Here is a 19,760-nt window from a genome sequence, read left to right as displayed (position 1 = left end):
AAGACGGTAAGTAAAAGTGATGTACTATATAGCCGATGACACTGCATACTGGAGAAAATTTCCTTCGCGTTATTTTTCTTACTTGTGTATGACTTCCTCGGTATTTCAAATTAAGCGTATCCCGGCCTCCTTAACCCCTAGAAGGTGCGTGGCACCCTTATCATTTTACTTCTACCGGTAGCAGGTGAGTTTAATTTAAATTAAGAAACCCGTCTCGTAATGAACAGACATTCCTAATTCATTCTCTAGACTATACCTAACCCGTCTAATTCGAAAAAATCTTCTTCCAAATTGACTTAAGTCGCCTGGAAATGGAAAGAATAAAAGTATGTCTCAAGGATCTAAGAGGATAAAGCACGTGACATGCATTTAGGTCGCCATGTCTTTTCCTCCCATCGCATAGAACAAATTTTCTGCTCTTTATGACTAGTTTTCTTCTACTGCATAAGGGAAAAAAAAATCCTCATCAAAATTTATCTACACTTCTTCTTGAGCGCATATATAGTCAACAGAGCGTCCACAGAATGGGTCTGACTCTGAAGAATTAAGCTTTCTTATCAGCATTAAAATCAGTTATGTAACAAGGTTAATATTTCCCATCTCTCACTGAACATTCTACTTAGCATTAGAATTTAGGAGAAATATAATTTGGCAACGAACTTTAAGTAAACGTAGGAGGAGCTCAACTCATAATATTAAGGACTGATGCCATGATACACACTGCATTATCTGATACGCGAAGGAGGAGAAAATTTTACTTATTTCATATAACTAGTTATGATATATATTGGTCAGTGAGAGAGGAAACAGTAAGACTGATGCAGACTGTCATGATACTGAAAAGTAAAGCACATTACTTTCCCCCTTCCTCCCATATCCTTTTTTTCCCATCCCTGCACAGAATAGAATGTTTTTTTTTTTTTTTTTTTTTTTTTAACAAAGTTTTCCCCTGTTCGATCTCTGGTAAGTAAATCACTAACTTGAACCACGATCCAACAACAAGCAGTCCTTATGCTGATTGTGTCATCATAATTCAGCAGGCTCATCTCCAAAGGCAGATTAGCTGTTCAATGGTGTATTCATACATGCGCTTTGGCGAGAAGAGAAAGGCCGCGTTGCTGTTAAAGGTGAGCACTGTATGGGTGTAATGGTGAGAGCGGAGGCGGTGCTGCCTCACTCACCATGACGCCCTCAACCAAGCAACTCTGCCTGATCCTCCTATATCTGGTCCTCATCCCTGCTGTGGCTGCCTCCGTCACTAAATCCTCTGTACTGACTGGTGAGGCACGCATTGCATACTGCACTTCAAACTGTAGTGCAGCACGCAGTATAAGATAGTGCAAACTATACCCTGAGGGAGGCGCTTCTCCGCCACCTCTCGCTGTCGCGAGTATAGCACAACACTATCACAAGTTACAACAATACACTAGCACAACACTGTCACAGGTCACTAGCACAACACTATCATGTCACTACAGCACACTAGGACAACATCATCACAGGTCACTAAACACACTGACAATTCTCACAACAGGTGGACACAGCTAGCTAAGTCAGGAATGCCAGGAGACATCTGAACAGACTGACCTCAGGTGAGCAACGACTGACTGGGAAAGCCATGACGTGAAACATCAATGCAGTAAAAAATCCTCTCATTTGGCATCTGGTCTTACGGTTATGTCCATTCTTTCGGTGGTTTTCACTAATTGTCCCATTACGAAAGTTCTCTGCCCTCTGGTACATATGCTGAACTGTCAGCCGATTCGGCGCTGTTGGCACTAGATCTATTGCTTTTAATAATGATTTAGTGTTTTTCATAATAAGTTGTGTCAATAAGTATTAGATTTTCTTCTATCTCCAGCACATTTTGACATCCTATTTAACACGAAAGTATGAACATTTCACCTATAACTTAGCGTGTTTAAAAGTTGAGTTTAGTGCTTTTGGAAATTTCTGCATCACTGGCACTAAAAATTAATTCCCGCACATGATCACAGGCCATCAAAGCCCTCGAGGGACCTACAACCAGCATTAATGTAAAGGTGATATTACAGCAACAATATCAGGCCCGATCAACAACAAACAATGAAAGTTATTTTTTTTTTTTTAATGAAAAACAGTAAGTCCATATAATGTTATGTAAATATAAATAAGTTGATACTATTGGAAAAGTAGACATCCGCAATAGGATAAATATTATATTGTACCATATAAAAATTGGCAACGAAAATTTACCCATATATATTTAGTAAAATGTATCATTATGAGCTAACAGTACAAGAGCAGAATTTCCAATTATGCTTATAAGTTGAGAATGATTCTGCTAATTCATAGGGAGTAAAGAAAACATTAATTTGTATCCACAAGCTAGAACGATACCTAGATATATATATATGTCTACATATGCTTTGCAGGTTTGGTGCCCTTGTCAGTAGAGAGAGTCATAGAGAGAGAGAGAGAGAGAGAGAGAGAGAGAGAGAGAGAGAGAGTATATATATATATATATATATATATATATATATATATATATATATATATATATATGTGTGTGTGTGTGTGTGTGTGTGTGTGTGTGTGTGTGTGCGTGTCCCTCTCTCTATTATACTCCAGGACTAGTACACTCTGCTGCACGTCAATAGTCATTACTGGTATATGCTATCCCTCCACTTCCACTGTTCTTCTTTCACTCAGTATTTATTTTCCTCCAGCTTTTCACTTCTTTCAGTGTCTCTTAAACGTAGCGTACCAGCGTGCAGTGCCTCATTCCTTTCGTCCCGTCCTTTACCAACATTCCTCCCATTCTATCTGTCTGTCTCTGAGAGAGAGAGAGAGAGAGAGAGAGAGAGAGAGAGAGAGAGAGAGAGAGAGAGAGCAACGGAGGGAATAAAGGGGTTTAGGAGTGGCATGTATGGCCAGGTAATCCCTTCAGCCCTCCATGAGAATCCCCAGGGACGTAAGCGTATAGCCTGAGGGAATGTTTGCCTTTGTTTCCTCTGTATTTTGCATCATGCTTCTTCACCTCACCTTCCAGCCGCTTTGTCTGCTTGTCCGACGGAATGCTTTTGCTTTTGGCTTAGAGTGTATACTGTATGTCCTTGCTAATCTTTACTCCTAAAATATTAACTTAGCATACCGACGTACAGTACACTTGATGAAAAAAAATATATATAAAAATAAAAATCTCGACACGGGTAAACAATGTTTTCACAATGTGCGATGCTCCTGTTCGTGCTGGTTTAATCCAGTTTATTCTGAATGAATATTTCCCAACCATATGGAGCATAAATCCTTCTGTATGGTTTGTTGAGAAAAATAGCTAAGATTCACAACCATGAGAATTTTACTCAAGAATACTTTCAAAAGTTTCGTCCACTGTTTTAAAGTGACAAAGCTTACAAAGATTATTTTATGATCGTGTACACTCATTGCACACTCATTCTTAACTCTCTCTCTCTCTCTCTCTCTCTCTGCCCTCCTGATTTTGGCTTACGAGTACCATACTCTCCTTTCTAATGTTTTACTCCTAATATATTTTTACTAGTCTTTCATAATCTTAAATATCAACAAGCACTCTTGTATGTATTGTAATATACCATAGGTAGTATTCTATGTACACATACTGTATTAAATGTTGTAGCAATAAATAAAGCTTTGAAGAATGGCGATCACTTTGGTGACAGCACTATAGTAGGACTCACGCACGCTCGCGGCCGTGGCGCGGCCCGCACCTGTGTACAGTGTTGCCACGTTTTCTATACCGTTATCTCTCTCTCTCTCTCTCTCTCTCTCTCTCTCTCTCTCTCTCTCCTGGCGGGAAATGTGAGCCACCCTGAGTACTTCTGATTCTTTTATAAGTTATTTATAATTGTGCTTTCATTTGTTAATTTGGTTTTGTTATATTTAGTAGTAGATGGAGTGTCAAAGTTACTGTCTGCTGAGATGTTTGTTGGGGTGGTGGTCCAGGGGGGAGGGGAAGTGTGAAGGAGGATTTGACCTGAGACACCCAGGAGGGATTAAGAAGGGAGGAGAGGGGAAGGGGGGGCTGGATTCACCTACCACGTGGTCAGTATTAGGAGAGAGAGAGAGAGAGAGAGAGAGAGAGAGAGAGAAATTACGTGTATAGATATATGTGCATCAATAGGAACAATGTATATCAGTGTGTGCAGTATGTACAAAGGAACAAATGAATACAAAAAAGGCAGTGACAGACCTCTCTCTCTCTCTCCCCCCTCCCTCTCTCTCTCTCTCTCTCTCCTGGCGGGAAATGTGAGCCACCCTGAGTACTTTTGATTCTTTTATAAGTTATTTATAATTGTGCTTTCATTTGTTAATTTGGTTTTGTTATATTAAGTGATGCCGACAATGCATTCAATGCATGCCTCTCTCTCTCTCCCTCTCTCTCTCTCTCTCTCTCTCTCTCTCTCTCTTGGGACATTGAATCTCCTCATTCTCCCTTGGGACATTTATTTTAGGCCAGATGGATGTGTAAGTATTGCCACTCACAAGAATTACATGAATTATTTCTTTTACTTTGGATATTGGCATATTTCTTCTTTTTTCAGGCTCATTATCTTATATCCATAACTGTGATATTATTACCCACCCTAAAACTACGCTAAAAACCATTAAAAGTGACTACAATATCTTTTAGCAACACTGTACAATATGTGTGCCATGTTTCTGTGTTACTGTATAAATATTTTATGCATAATAATATTACTGTTGATTCATCCATCAAAATACACAAGTGTAAGTTTTATTCATCTGAATTTATCGAATTTGTGATGCCTTGTACATAAATAGCTTCCGTTTCACATCGCAAGTTGGGGAAACGTGGCACCATTGCCCACAGGTGCTGGCCACACCCCCGCCGCAAACAGGCGGGAATCCGACTATAGAGGGAAATGTAAGCGCCGTCACACCTCCCTGTTCTGCTTATCGCCGTAGACCAATCAGGGACGAGAGAAAGAAAGCCTTTTCCTTACTCCTCCCTGAGGGAGGCACTTCTCCGCCACCTCTCGCTGTCACGAGTATAGCACAACACTATCACAAGTTACAACAATACACTAGCACAACACTGTCACAGGTCACTAGCACAACACTATCATGTCACTACAGCACACTAGGACAACATCATCACAGGTCACTAAACACACTGACAATTCTCACAACAGGTGGACACAGCTAGCTAAGTCAGGAATGCCAGGAGACATCTGAACAGACTGACCTCAGGTGAGCAACGACTGATTGAGAAAGCTATGACGTGAAAAATCAATGCAGTAAAAAATCCTCTCATTTGGCATCTGGTCTTACGGTTATGTCCATTCTTTCGGTGGTTTTCATTAATTGTCCCATTATGAAAGTTCTCTGCCCTCTGGCACATGCTGAACTGTCAGCCGATTCGGCGCTGTTGGCGCTAGGTCTATTGCTTTTAATAATAATTTAGTGTTTTTCATAATAATTTGCGTCAATAAGTATTAGATTTTCTTCTCTCTCTAGCACATTTTGACATCCTATTTAACACGAAAGTATGAACATTTCACCTATAACTTAGCGTGTTTAAAAGTTGAGTTTAGTGCTTTCGGAGATTTCTGCATCACTGGCACTAAAAATTAATTCCCGCACATGATCACAGGCCATCAAAGCCCTCGAGGGACCTACAACCAGCATTAATGTAAAGGTCATATTACAGCAACAATATCAGGCCCGATCAACAACAAACCCTGAAAGTTTTTTTTTTAAATGAAAAAAAGTAAGTCCATACAATGTTATGTAAATATAAATAAGTTGATATTATTGGAAAAGTAGACATCCGCAATAGGATAAATATTATATCGTACCGTATAAAAATTGGCAACGAAAATTTACCCATATATATTTAGTAAAATGTATCATTATGAGCTAACAGTACAAGAGCAGAATTTCCAATTATGCTTATAACTTGAGAATGATTCTGCTAATTCATAGGGAATAAAGAAAACATTAATTTGTATCCACAAGCTAGAACGATACCTAGATATATATATGTGTCTACATATGCTTTGCAGGTTTGGTGCCCTTGTCAGTAGAGAGAGTCATAGAGAGAGAGAGAGAGAGAGAGAGAGAGAGAGAGTATATATACATATATATATATATATATATATATATATATATATATATATATATATATATGTGTGTGTGTGTGTGTGTGTGTGTGCGTGTCCCTCTCTCTATTAGACTCCAGGACTAGTACACTCTGCTCCACGTCAATAGTCATTACTGGTATATGCTATCCCTCGACTTCGACTGTTCTTCTTTCACTCAGTATTTATTTTCCTCCAGCTTTTCACTTCTTTCAGTGTCTCTTAAACGTAGCGTACCAGCGTGCAGTGCCTCATTCCTTTCGTCCCGTCCTTTACCAACATTCCTCCCATTCTATCTGTCTGTCTCTGAGAGAGAGAGAGAGAGAGAGAGAGAGAGAGAGAGAGAGAGAGAGAGAGAGCAACGGAGGGAATAAAGGGGTTTAGGAGTGGCATGTATGGCCAGGTAATCCCTTCAGCCCTCCATGAGAATCCCCAGGGACGTAAGCGTATAGCCTGAGGGAATGTTTGCCTTTGTTTCCTCTGTATTTTGCATCATGCTTCTTCACCTCACCTTCCAGCCGCTTTGTCTGCTTGTCCGACGGAATGCTTTTGCTTTTGGCTTAGAGTGTATACTGTATGTCCTTGCTAATCTTTACTCCTAAAATATTAACTTAGCATACCGACGTACAGTACACTTGATGAAAAAATATATATATAAAAATAAAAATCTTGACACGGGTAAACAATGTTTTCACAATGTGCGATGCTCCTGTTCGTGCTGGTTTAATCCAGTTTATTCTGAATGAATATTTCCCAACCATATGGAGCATCAAATCCTTCTGTATGGTTTGTTGAGAAAAATAGCTAAGATTCACAACCATGAGAATTTTACTCAAGAATACTTTCAAAAGTTTCGTCCACTGTTTTAAAGTGACAAAGCTTACAAAGATTATTTTATGATCGTGTACACTCATTGCACACTCATTCTTAACTCTCTCTCTCTCTCTCTCTCTCTCTCTCTGCCCTCCTGATTTTGGCTTACGAGTACCATACTCTCCTTTCTAATGTTTTACTCCTTATATATTTTTACTAGTCTTTCATAATCTTAAATATCAACATGCACACTTGTATGTATTGTAATATACCATAGGTAATATTCTATGTACACATATTAACTGTTGTAGCAATAAATAAAGCTTTGAAGAATGGCGATCACTTTGGTGACAGCACTAGAGGGAAATGTAAGCGCCGTCACACCTCCCTGTTCTGCTTATCGCCGTAGACCAATCAGGGACGAGAGAAAGAAAGCCTTTTCCTTACTCCTCCCTGAGGGAGGCACTTCTCCGCCACCTCTCGCTGTCACGAGTATAGCACAACACTATCACAAGTTACAACAATACACTAGCACAACACTGTCACAGGTCACTAGCACAACACTATCATGTCACTACAGCACACTAGGACAACATCATCACAGGTCACTAAACACACTGACAATTCTCACAACAGGTGGACACAGCTAGCTAAGTCAGGAATGCCAGGAGACATCTGAACAGACTGACCTCAGGTGAGCAACGACTGACTGGGAAAGGTATGACGTGAAAAATCAATGCAGTAAAAAATCCTCTCATTTGGCATCTGGTCTTACGGTTATGTCCATTCTTTCGGTGGTTTTCATTAATTGTCCCATTATGAAAGTTCTCTGCCCTCTGGCACATGCTGAACTGTCAGCCGATTCGGCGCTGTTGGCGCTAGATCTATTGCTTTTAATAATAATTTAGTGTTTTTCATAATAATTTGCGTCAATAAGTATTAGATTTTCTTCTATCTCTAGCACATTTTGACATCCTATTTAACACGAAAGTATGAACATTTCACCTATAACTTAGCGTGTTTAAAAGTTGAGTTTAGTGCTTTCGGAGATTTCTGCATCACTGGCACTAAAAATTAATTCCCGCACATGATCACAGGCCATCAAAGCCCTCGAGGGACCTACAACCAGCATTAATGTAAAGGTCATATTACAGCAACAATATCAGGCCCGATCAACAACAAACCCTGAAAGTTTATTTTTTTAATGAAAAAAAGTAAGTCCATACAATGTTATGTAAATATAAATAAGTTGATATTATTGGAAAAGTAGACATCCGCAATAGGATAAATATTATATCGTACCGTATAAAAATTGGCAACGAAAATTTACCCATATATATTTAGTAAAATGTATCATTATGAGCTAACAGTACAAGAGCAGAATTTCCAATTATGCTTATAACTTGAGAATGATTCTGCTAATTCATAGGGAATAAAGAAAACATTAATTTGTATCCACAAGCTAGAACGATACCTAGATATATATATGTGTCTACATATGCTTTGCAGGTTTCGTGCCCTTGTCAGTAGAGAGAGTCATAGAGAGAGAGAGAGAGAGAGAGAGAGAGAGAGAGTATATATACATATATATATATATATATATATATATATATATATATATATATATATGTGTGTGTGTGTGTGTGTGTGCGTGTCCCTCTCTCTATTAGACTCCAGGACTAGTACACTCTGCTCCACGTCAATAGTCATTACTGGTATATGCTATCCTTCCACTTCCACTGTTCTTCTTTCACTCAGTATTTATTTTCCTCCAGCTTTTCACTTCTTTCAGTGTCTCTTAAACGTAGCGTACCAGCGTGCAGTGCCTCATTCCTTTCGTCCCGTCCTTTACCAACATTCCTCCCATTCTATCTGTCTGTCTCTGAGAGAGAGAGAGAGAGAGAGAGAGAGAGAGAGAGAGAGAGCAACGGAGGGAATAAAGGGGTTTAGGAGTGGCATGTATGGCCAGGTAATCCCTTCAGCCCTCCATGAGAATCCCCAGGGACGTAAGCGTATAGCCTGAGGGAATGTTTGCCTTTGTTTCCTCTGTATTTTGCATCATGCTTCTTCACCTCACCTTCCAGCCGCTTTGTCTGCTTGTCCGACGGAATGCTTTTGCTTTTGGCTTAGAGTGTATACTGTATGTCCTTGCTAATCTTTACTCCTAAAATATTAACTTAGCATACCGACGTACAGTACACTTGATGAAAAAATATATATAAAAAAATAAAAATCTTGACACGGGTAAACAATGTTTTCACAATGTGCGATGCTCCTGTTCGTGCTGGTTTAATCCAGTTTATTCTGAATGAATATTTCCCAACCATATGGAGCATCAAATCCTTCTGTATGGTTTGTTGAGAAAAATAGCTAAGATTCACAACCATGAGAATTTTACTCAAGAATACTTTCAAAAGTTTCGTCCACTGTTTTAAAGTGACAAAGCTTACAAAGATTATTTTTATGATCGTGTACACTCATTGCACACTCATTCTTAACTCTCTCTCTCTCTCTCTCTCTCTCTCTCTGCCCTCCTGATTTTGGCTTACGAGTACCATACTCTCCTTTCTAATGTTTTACTCCTTAAATATTTTTACTAGTCTTTCATAATCTTAAATATCAACATGCACACTTGTATGTATTGTAATATACCATAGGTAATATTCTATGTACACATACTGTATTAACTGTTGTAGCAATAAATAAAGCTTTGAAGAATGGCGATCACTTTGGTGACAGCACTAGAGGGAAATGTAAGCGCCGTCACACCTCCCTGTTCTGCTTATCGCCGTAGACCAATCAGGGACGAGAGAAAGAAAGCCTTTTCCTTACTCCTCCCTGAGGGAGGCACTTCTCCGCCACCTCTCGCTGTCACGAGTATAGCACAACACTATCACAAGTTACAACAATACACTAGCACAACACTGTCACAGGTCACTAGCACAACACTATCATGTCACTACAGCACACTAGGACAACATCATCACAGGTCACTAAACACACTGACAATTCTCACAACAGGTGGGCACAGCTTGCTAAGTCAGGAATGCCAGGAGACATCTGAACAGACTGACCTTAGGTGAGCAACGACTGATTGAGAAAGGTATGACGTGAAAAATCAATGCAGTAAAAAATCCTCTCACTTGGCATCTGGTCTTACGGTTATGCCCATTCTTTCGGTGGTTTTCATTAATTGTCCCATTATGAAAGTTCTCTGCCCTCTGGCACATGCTGAACTGTCAGCCGATTCGGCGCTGTTGGCGCTAGATCTATTGCTTTTAATAATAATTTAGTGTTTTTCATAATAATTTGCGTCAATAAGTATTAGATTTTCTTCTATCTCTAGCACATTTTGACATCCTATTTAACACGAAAGTATGAACATTTCACCTATAACTTAGCGTGTTTAAAAGTTGAGTTTAGTGCTGTCGGAGATTTCTGCATCACTGGCACTAAAAATTAATTCCCGCACATGATCACAGGCCATCAAAGCCCTCGAGGGACCTACAACCAGCATTAATGTAAAGGTCATATTACAGCAACAATATCAGGCCCGGTCAACAACAATCCCTGAAAGTTTTTTTTTTTTAATGAAAAAAAGTAAGTCCATACAATGTTATGTAAATATAAATAAGTTGATATTATTGGAAAAGTAGACATCCGCAATAGGATAAATATTATATCGTACCGTATAAAAATTGGCAACGAAAATTTACCCTTATATATTTAGTAAAATGTATCATTATGAGCTAACAGTACAAGAGCAGAATTTCCAATTATGCTTATAACTTGAGAATGATTCTGCTAATTCATAGGGAATAAAGAAAACATTAATTTGTATCCACAAGCTAGAACGATACCTAGATATATATATGTGTCTACATATGCTTTCCAGGTTTGGTGCCCTTGTCAGTAGAGAGAGTCATAGAGAGAGAGAGAGAGAGAAAGAGAGAGAGAGTATATATATATATATATATATATATATATATATATATATATATATATATATGTGTGTGTGTGTGTGTGTGTGTGTGTGCGTGTCCCTCTCTCTATTATACTCCAGGACTAGTACACTCTGCTGCACGTCAATAGTCATTACTGGTATATGCTATCCCTCCACTTCCACTGTTCTTCTTTCACTCAGTATTTATTTTCCTCCAGCTTTTCACTTCTTTCAGTGTCTCTTAAACGTAGCGTACCAGCGTGCAGTGCCTCATTCCTTTCGTCCCGTCCTTTACCAACATTCCTCCCATTCTATCTGTCTGTCTCTGAGAGAGAGAGAGAGAGAGAGAGAGAGAGAGAGAGCAACGGAGGGAATAAAGGGGTTTAGGAGTGGCATGTATGGCCAGGTAATCCCTTCAGCCCTCCATGAGAATCCCCAGGGACGTAAGCGTATAGCCTGAGGGAATGTTTGCCTTTGTTTCCTCTGTATTTTGCATCATGCTTCTTCACCTCACCTTCCAGCCGCTTTGTCTGCTTGTCCGACGGAATGCTTTTGCTTTTGGCTTAGAGTGTATACTGTATGTCCTTGCTAATCTTTACTCCTAAAATATTAACTTAGCATACCGACGTAAAGTACACTTGATGAAAAAATATATATATAAAAATAAAAATCTTGACACGGGTAAACAATGTTTTCACAATGTGCGATGCTCCTGTTCGTGCTGGTTTAATCCAGTTTATTCTGAATGAATATTTCCCAACCATATGGAGCATAAATCCTTCTGTATGGTTTGTTGAGAAAAATAGCTAAGATTCACAACCATGAGAATTTTACTCAAGAATACTTTCAAAAGTTTCGTCCACTGTTTTAAAGTGACAAAGCTTACAAAGATTATTTTATGATCGTGTACACTCATTGCACACTCATTCTTAACTCTCTCTCTCTCTCTCTCTCTCTGCCCTCCTGATTTTGGCTTACGAGTTCCATACTCTCCTTTCTAATGTTTTACTCCTTATATATTTTTACTAGTCTTTCATAATCTTAAATATCAACATGCACACTTGTATGTATTGTAATATACCATAGGTAATATTCTATGTACACATACTGTATTAACTGTTGTAGCAATAAATAAAGCTTTGAAGAATGGCGATCACCTTGGTGACAGCACTAGAGGGAAATGTAAGCGCCGTCACACCTCCCTGTTCTGCTTATCGCCGTAGACCAATCAGGGACGAGAGAAAAAAAGCCTTTTCCTTACTCCTCCCTGAGGGAGGCACTTCTCCGCCACCTCTCGCTGTCACGAGTATAGCACAACACTATCACAAGTTACAACAATACACTAGCACAACACTGTCACAGGTCACTAGCACAACACTATCATGTCACTACAGCACACTAGGACAACATCATCACAGGTCACTAAACACACTGACAATTCTCACAACAGGTGGGCACAGCTAGCTAAGTCAGGAATGCCAGGAGACATCTGAACAGACTGACCTTAGGTGAGGAACGACTGATTGAGAAAGGTATGACGTGAAAAATCAGTGCAGTAAAAAATCCTCTCATTTGGCATCTGGTCTTACGGTTATGTCCATTCTTTCGGTGGTTTTCATTAATTGTCCCATTATGAAAGTTCTCTGCCCTCTGGCACATGCTGAGCTGTCAGCCGATTCGGCGCTGTTGGCGCTAGATCTATTGCTTTTAATAATAATTTAGTGTTTTTCATAATAATTTGCGTCAATAAGTATTAGATTTTCTTCTCTCTCTAGCACATTTTGACATCCTATTTAACACGAAAGTATGAACATTTCACCTATAACTTAGCGTGTTTAAAAGTTGAGTTTAGTGCTGTCGGAGATTTCTGCATCACTGGCACTAAAAATTAATTCCCGCACATGATCACAGGCCATCAAAGCCCTCGAGGGACCTACAACCAGCATTAATGTAAAGGTGATATTACAGCAACAATATCAGGCCCGATCAACAACAAACCCTGAAAGTTTTTTTTTTTTAATGAAAAAAAGTAAGTCCATACAATGTTATGTAAATATAAATAAGTTGATATTATTGGAAAAGTAGACATCCGCCATAGGATAAATATTATATCGTACCGTATAAAAATTGGCAACGAAAATTTACCCATATATATTTAGTAAAATGTATCATTATGAGCTAACAGTACAAGAGCAGAATTTCCAATTATGCTTATAACTTGAGAATGATTCTGCTAATTCATAGGGAGTAAAGAAAACATTAATTTGTATCCACAAGCTAGAACGATACCTAGATATATATATATATGTCTACATATGCTTTGCAGGTTTGGTGCCCTTGTCAGTAGAGAGAGTCATAGAGAGAGAGAGAGAGAGAGAGAGTATATATATATATATATATATATATATATATATATATATATATATATATATATATATATATATATATATATGTGTGTGTGTGTGTGTGTGTGTGTGTGTGTGTGTGTGTGTGCGTGTCCCTCTCTCTATTATACTCCAGGACTAGTACACTCTGCTGCACGTCAATAGTCATTACTGGTATATGCTATCCCTCCACTTCCACTGTTCTTCTTTCACTCAGTATTTATTTTCCTCCAGCTTTTCACTTCTTTCAGTGTCTCTTAAACGTAGCGTACCAGCGTGCAGTGCCTCATTCCTTTCGTCCCGTCCTTTACCAACATTCCTCCCATTCTATCTGTCTGTCTCTGAGAGAGAGAGAGAGAGAGAGAGAGAGAGAGAGAGAGCAACGGAGGGAATAAAGGGGTTTAGGAGTGGCATGTATGGCCAGGTAATCCCTTCAGCCCTCCATGAGAATCCCCAGGGACGTAAGCGTATAGCCTGAGGGAATGTTTGCCTTTGTTTCCTCTGTATTTTGCATCATGCTTCTTCACCTCACCTTCCAGCCGCTTTGTCTGCTTGTCCGACGGAATGCTTTTGCTTTTGGCTTAGAGTGTATACTGTATGTCCTTGCTAATCTTTACTCCTAAAATATTAACTTAGCATACCGACGTACAGTACACTTGATGAAAAAAAATATATATAAAAATAAAAATCTCGACACGGGTAAACAATGTTTTCACAATGTGCGATGCTCCTGTTCGTGCTGGTTTAATCCAGTTTATTCTGAATGAATATTTCCCAACCATATGGAACATAAATCCTTCTGTATGGTTTGTTGAGAAAAATAGCTAAGATTCACAACCATGAGAATTTTACTCAAGAATACTTTCAAAAGTTTCGTCCACTGTTTTAAAGTGACAAAGCTTACAAAGATTATTTTATGATCGTGTACACTCATTGCACACTCATTCTTAACTCTCTCTCTCTCTGCCCTCCTGATTTTGGCTTACGAGTACCATACTCTCCTTTCTAATGTTTTACTCCTTATATATTTTTACTAGTCTTTCATAATCTTAAATATCAACATGCACACTTGTATGTATTGTAATATACCATAGGTAATATTCTATGTACACATATTAACTGTTGTAGCAATAAATAAAGCTTTGAAGAATGGCGATCACTTTGGTGACAGCACTAGAGGGAAATGTAAGCGCCGTCACACCTCCCTGTTCTGCTTATCGCCGTAGACCAATCAGGGACGAGAGAAAGAAAGCCTTTTCCTTACTCCTCCCTGAGGGAGGCACTTCTCCGCCACCTCTCGCTGTCACGAGTATAGCACAACACTATCACAAGTTACAACAATACACTAGCACAACACTGTCACAGGTCACTAGCACAACACTATCATGTCACTACAGCACACTAGGACAACATCATCACAGGTCACTAAACACACTGACAATTCTCACAACAGGTGGGCACAGCTAGCTAAGTCAGGAATGCCAGGAGACATCTGAACAGACTGACCTTAGGTGAGCAACGACTGATTGAGAAAGGTATGACGTGAAAAATCAATGCAGTAAAAAATCCTCTCATTTGGCATCTGGTCTTACGGTTATGTCCATTCTTTCGGTGGTTTTCATTAATTGTCCCATTATGAAAGTTCTCTGCCCTCTGGCACATGCTGAACTGTCAGCCGATTCGGCGCTGTTGGCGCTAGATCTATTGCTTTTAATAATAATTTAGTGTTTTTCATAATAATTTGCGTCAATAAGTATTAGATTTTCTTCTATCTCTAGCATATTTTGACATCCTATTTAACACGAAAGTATGAACATTTCACCTATAACTTAGCGTGTTTAAAAGTTGAGTTTAGTGCTTTCGGAGATTTCTGCATCACTGGCACTAAAAATTAATTCCCGCACATGATCACAGGCCATCAAAGCCCTCGAGGGACCTACAACCAGCATTAATGTAAAGGTCATATTACAGCAACAATATCAGGCCCGATCAACAACAAACAATGAAAGTTATTTTTTTTTTAAATGAAAAAAAGTAAGTCCATACAATGTTATGTAAATATAAATAAGTTGATATTATTGGAAAAGTAGACATCCGCAATAGGATAAATATTATATCGTACCGTATAAAAATTGGCAACGAAAATTTACCCTTATATATTTAGTAAAATGTATCATTATGAGCTAACAGTACAAGAGCAGAATTTCCAATTATGCTTATAACTTGAGAATGATTCTGCTAATTCATAGGGAATAAAGAAAACATTAATTTGTATCCACAAGCTAGAACGATACCTAGATATATATATGTGTCTACATATGCTTTCCAGGTTTGGTGCCCTTGTCAGTAGAGAGAGTCATAGAGAGAGAGAGAGAGAGAGAGAGAGAGAGAGAGAGAGAGTATATATATATATATATATATATATATATATGTATATATATATATATATATATATATATATATATATATATATATGTGTGTGTGTGTGTGTGTGTGTGTGTGTGTGTGTGTGTGTGTGTGCGTGTCCCTCTCTCTATTATACTCCAGGACTAGTACACTCTGCTGCACGTCAATAGTCATTACTGGTATATGCTATCCCTCCACTTCCACTGTTCTTCTTTCACTCAGTATTTATTTTCCTCCAGCTTTTCACTTCTTTCAGTGTCTCTTAAACGTAGCGTACCAGCGTGCAGTGCCTCATTCCTTTCGTCCCATCCTTTACCAACATTCCTCCCATTCTATCTGTCTGTCTCTGAGAGAGAGAGAGAGAGAGAGAGAGAGAGAGAGAGAGAGAGCAACGGAGGGAATAAAGGGGTTTAGGAGTGGCATGTATGACCAGGTAATCCCTTCAGCCCTTCATGAGAATCCCCAGGGACGTAAGCGTATAGCCTGAGGGAATGTTTGCCTTTGTTTCCTCTGTATTTTGCATCATGCTTCTTCACCTCACCTTCCAGCCGCTTTGTCTGCTTGTCCGACGGAATGCTTTTGCTTTTGGCTTAGAGTGTATACTGTATGTCCTTGCTAATCTTTACTCCTAAAATATTAACTTAGCATACCGACGTAAAGAACACTTGATGAAAAAATATATATATAAAAATAAAAATCTTGACACGGGTAAACAATGTTTTCACAATGTGCGATGCTCCTGTTCGTGCTGGTTTAATCCAGTTTATTCTGAATGAATATTTCTCAACCATATGGAGCATAAATCCTTCTGTATGGTTTGTTGAGAAAAATAGCTAAGATTCACAACCATGAGAATTTTACTCAAGAATACTTTCAAAAGTTTCGTCCACTGTTTTAAAGTGACAAAGCTTACAAAGATTATTTTATGATCGTGTACACTCATTGCACACTCATTCTTAACTCTCTCTCTCTCTCTCTCTCTCTCTCTCTGCCCTCCTGATTTTGGCTTACGAGTACCATACTCTCCTTTCTAATGTTTTACTCCTTATATATTTTTACTAGTCTTTCATAATCTTAAATATCAACATGCACACTTGTATGTATTGTAATATACCATAGGTAATATTCTATGTACACATACTGTATTAACTGTTGTAGCAATAAATAAAGCTTTGAAGAATGGCGATCACCTTGGTGACAGCACTAGAGGGAAATGTAAGCGCCGTCACACCTCCCTGTTCTGCTTATCGCCGTAGACCAATCAGGGACGAGAGAAAAAAAGCCTTTTCCTTACTCCTCCCTGAGGGAGGCACTTCTCCGCCACCTCTCGCTGTCACGAGTATAGCACAACACTATCACAAGTTACAACAATACACTAGCACAACACTGTCACAGGTCACTAGCACAACACTATCATGTCACTACAGCACACTAGGACAACATCATCACAGGTCACTAAACACACTGACAATTCTCACAACAGGTGGGCACAGCTAGCTAAGTCAGGAATGCCAGGAGACATCTGAACAGACTGACCTTAGGTGAGGAACGACTGATTGAGAAAGCTATGACGTGAAAAATCAGTGCAGTAAAAAATCCTCCCATTTGGCATCTGGTTTTACGGTTATGTCCATTCTTTCGGTGGTTTTCATTAATTGTCCCATTATGAAAGTTCTCTGCCCTCTGGCACATGCTGAGCTGTCAGCCGATTCGGCGCTGTTGGCGCTAGATCTATTGCTTTTAATAATAATTTAGTGTTTTTCATAATAATTTGCGTCAATAAGTATTAGATTTTCTTCTATCTCTAGCACATTTTGACATCCTATTTAACACGAAAGTATGAACATTTCACCTATAACTTAGCGTGTTTAAAAGTTGAGTTTAGTGCTGTCGGAGATTTCTGCATCACTGGCACTAAAAATTAATTCCCGCACATGATCACAGGCCATCAAAGCCCTCGAGGGACCTACAACCAGCATTAATGTAAAGGTGATATTACAGCAACAATATCAGGCCCGATCAACAACAAACCCTGAAAGTTTTTTTTTTTAATGAAAAAAAGTAAGTCCATACAATGTTATGTAAATATAAATAAGTTGATATTATTGGAAAAGTAGACATCCGCCATAGGATAAATATTATATCGTACCGTATAAAAATTGGCAACGAAAATTTACCCATATATATTTAGTAAAATGTATCATTATGAGCTAACAGTACAAGAGCAGAATTTCCAATTATGCTTATAACTTGAGAATGATTCTGCTAATTCATAGGGAATAAAGAAAACATTAATTTGTATCCACAAGCTAGAACGATACCTTGATATATATATATGTCTACATATGCTTTGCAGGTTTGGTGCCCTTGTCAGTAGAGAGAGTCATAGAGAGAGAGAGAGAGAGAGAGTATATATATATATATATATATATATATATATATATATATATATATATATATATATATATATATATATATATATATATATGTGTGTGTGTGTGTGTGTGTGTGTGTGTGTGTGTGCGTGTCCCTCTCTCTATTATACTCCAGGACTAGTACACTCTGCTGCACGTCAATAGTCATTACTGGTATATGCTATCCCTCCACTTCCACTGTTCTTCTTTCACTCAGTATTTATTTTCCTCCAGCTTTTCACTTCTTTCAGTGTCTCTTAAACGTAGCGTACCAGCGTGCAGTGCCTCATTCCTTTCGTCCCGTCCTTTACCAACATTCCTCCCATTCTATCTGTCTGTCTCTGAGAGAGAGAGAGAGAGAGAGAGAGAGAGAGAGAGAGAGAGAGAGAGAGAGAGAGAGCAACGGAGGGAATAAAGGGGTTTAGGAGTGGCATGTATGGCCAGGTAATCCCTTCAGCCCTCCATGAGAATCCCCAGGGACGTAAGCGTATAGCCTGAGGGAATGTTTGCCTTTGTTTCCTCTGTATTTTGCATCATGCTTCTTCACCTCACCTTCCAGCCGCTTTGTCTGCTTGTCCGACGGAATGCTTTTGCTTTTGGCTTAGAGTGTATACTGTATGTCCTTGCTAATCTTTACTCCTAAAATATTAACTTAGCATACCGACGTACAGTACACTTGATGAAAAAAAATATATATAAAAATAAAAATCTCGACACGGGTAAACAATGTTTTCACAATGTGCGATGCTCCTGTTCGTGCTGGTTTAATCCAGTTTATTCTGAATGAATATTTCCCAACCATATGGAACATAAATCCTTCTGTATGGTTTGTTGAGAAAAATAGCTAAGATTCACAACCATGAGAATTTTACTCAAGAATACTTTCAAAAGTTTCGTCCACTGTTTTAAAGTGACAAAGCTTACAAAGATTATTTTATGATCGTGTACACTCATTGCACACTCATTCTTAACTCTCTCTCTCTCTCTCTCTCTCTCTCTCTCTCTCTCTCTGCCCTCCTGATTTTGGCTTACGAGTACCATACTCTCCTTTCTAATGTTTTACTCCTTATATATTTTTACTAGTCTTTCATAATCTTAAATATCAACATGCACACTTGTATGTATTGTAATATACCATAGGTAATATTCTATGTACACATATTAACTGTTGTAGCAATAAATAAAGCTTTGAAGAATGGCGATCACTTTGGTGACAGCACTAGAGGGAAATGTAAGCGCCGTCACACCTCCCTGTTCTGCTTATCGCCGTAGACCAATCAGGGACAAGAGAAAGAAAGCCTTTTCCTTACTCCTCCCTGAGGGAGGCACTTCTCCGCCACCTCTCGCTGTCACGAGTATAGCACAACACTATCACAAGTTACAACAATACACTAGCACAACACTGTCACAGGTCACTAGCACAACACTATCATGTCACTACAGCACACTAGGACAACATCATCACAGGTCACTAAACACACTGACAATTCTCACAACAGGTGGACACAGCTAGCTAAGTCAGGAATGCCAGGAGACATCTGAACAGACTGACCTTAGGTGAGCAACGACTGATTGAGAAAGGTATGACGTGAAAAATCAATGCAGTAAAAAATCCTCTCATTTGGCATCTGGTCTTACGGTTCTGTCCATTCTTTCGGTGGTTTTCGTTAATTGTCCC

This window comes from Coenobita brevimanus, chromosome 44, assembly GCF_032717465.1.
Source record: "Coenobita brevimanus isolate Jiangsu-jjx chromosome 44, ASM3271746v2, whole genome shotgun sequence".
Lineage (NCBI taxonomy): Eukaryota > Metazoa > Arthropoda > Malacostraca > Decapoda > Coenobitidae > Coenobita > Coenobita brevimanus.
The sequence above is the reverse complement of the archived record's forward strand: the minus strand, read 5'-3'. Positions refer to the sequence as shown.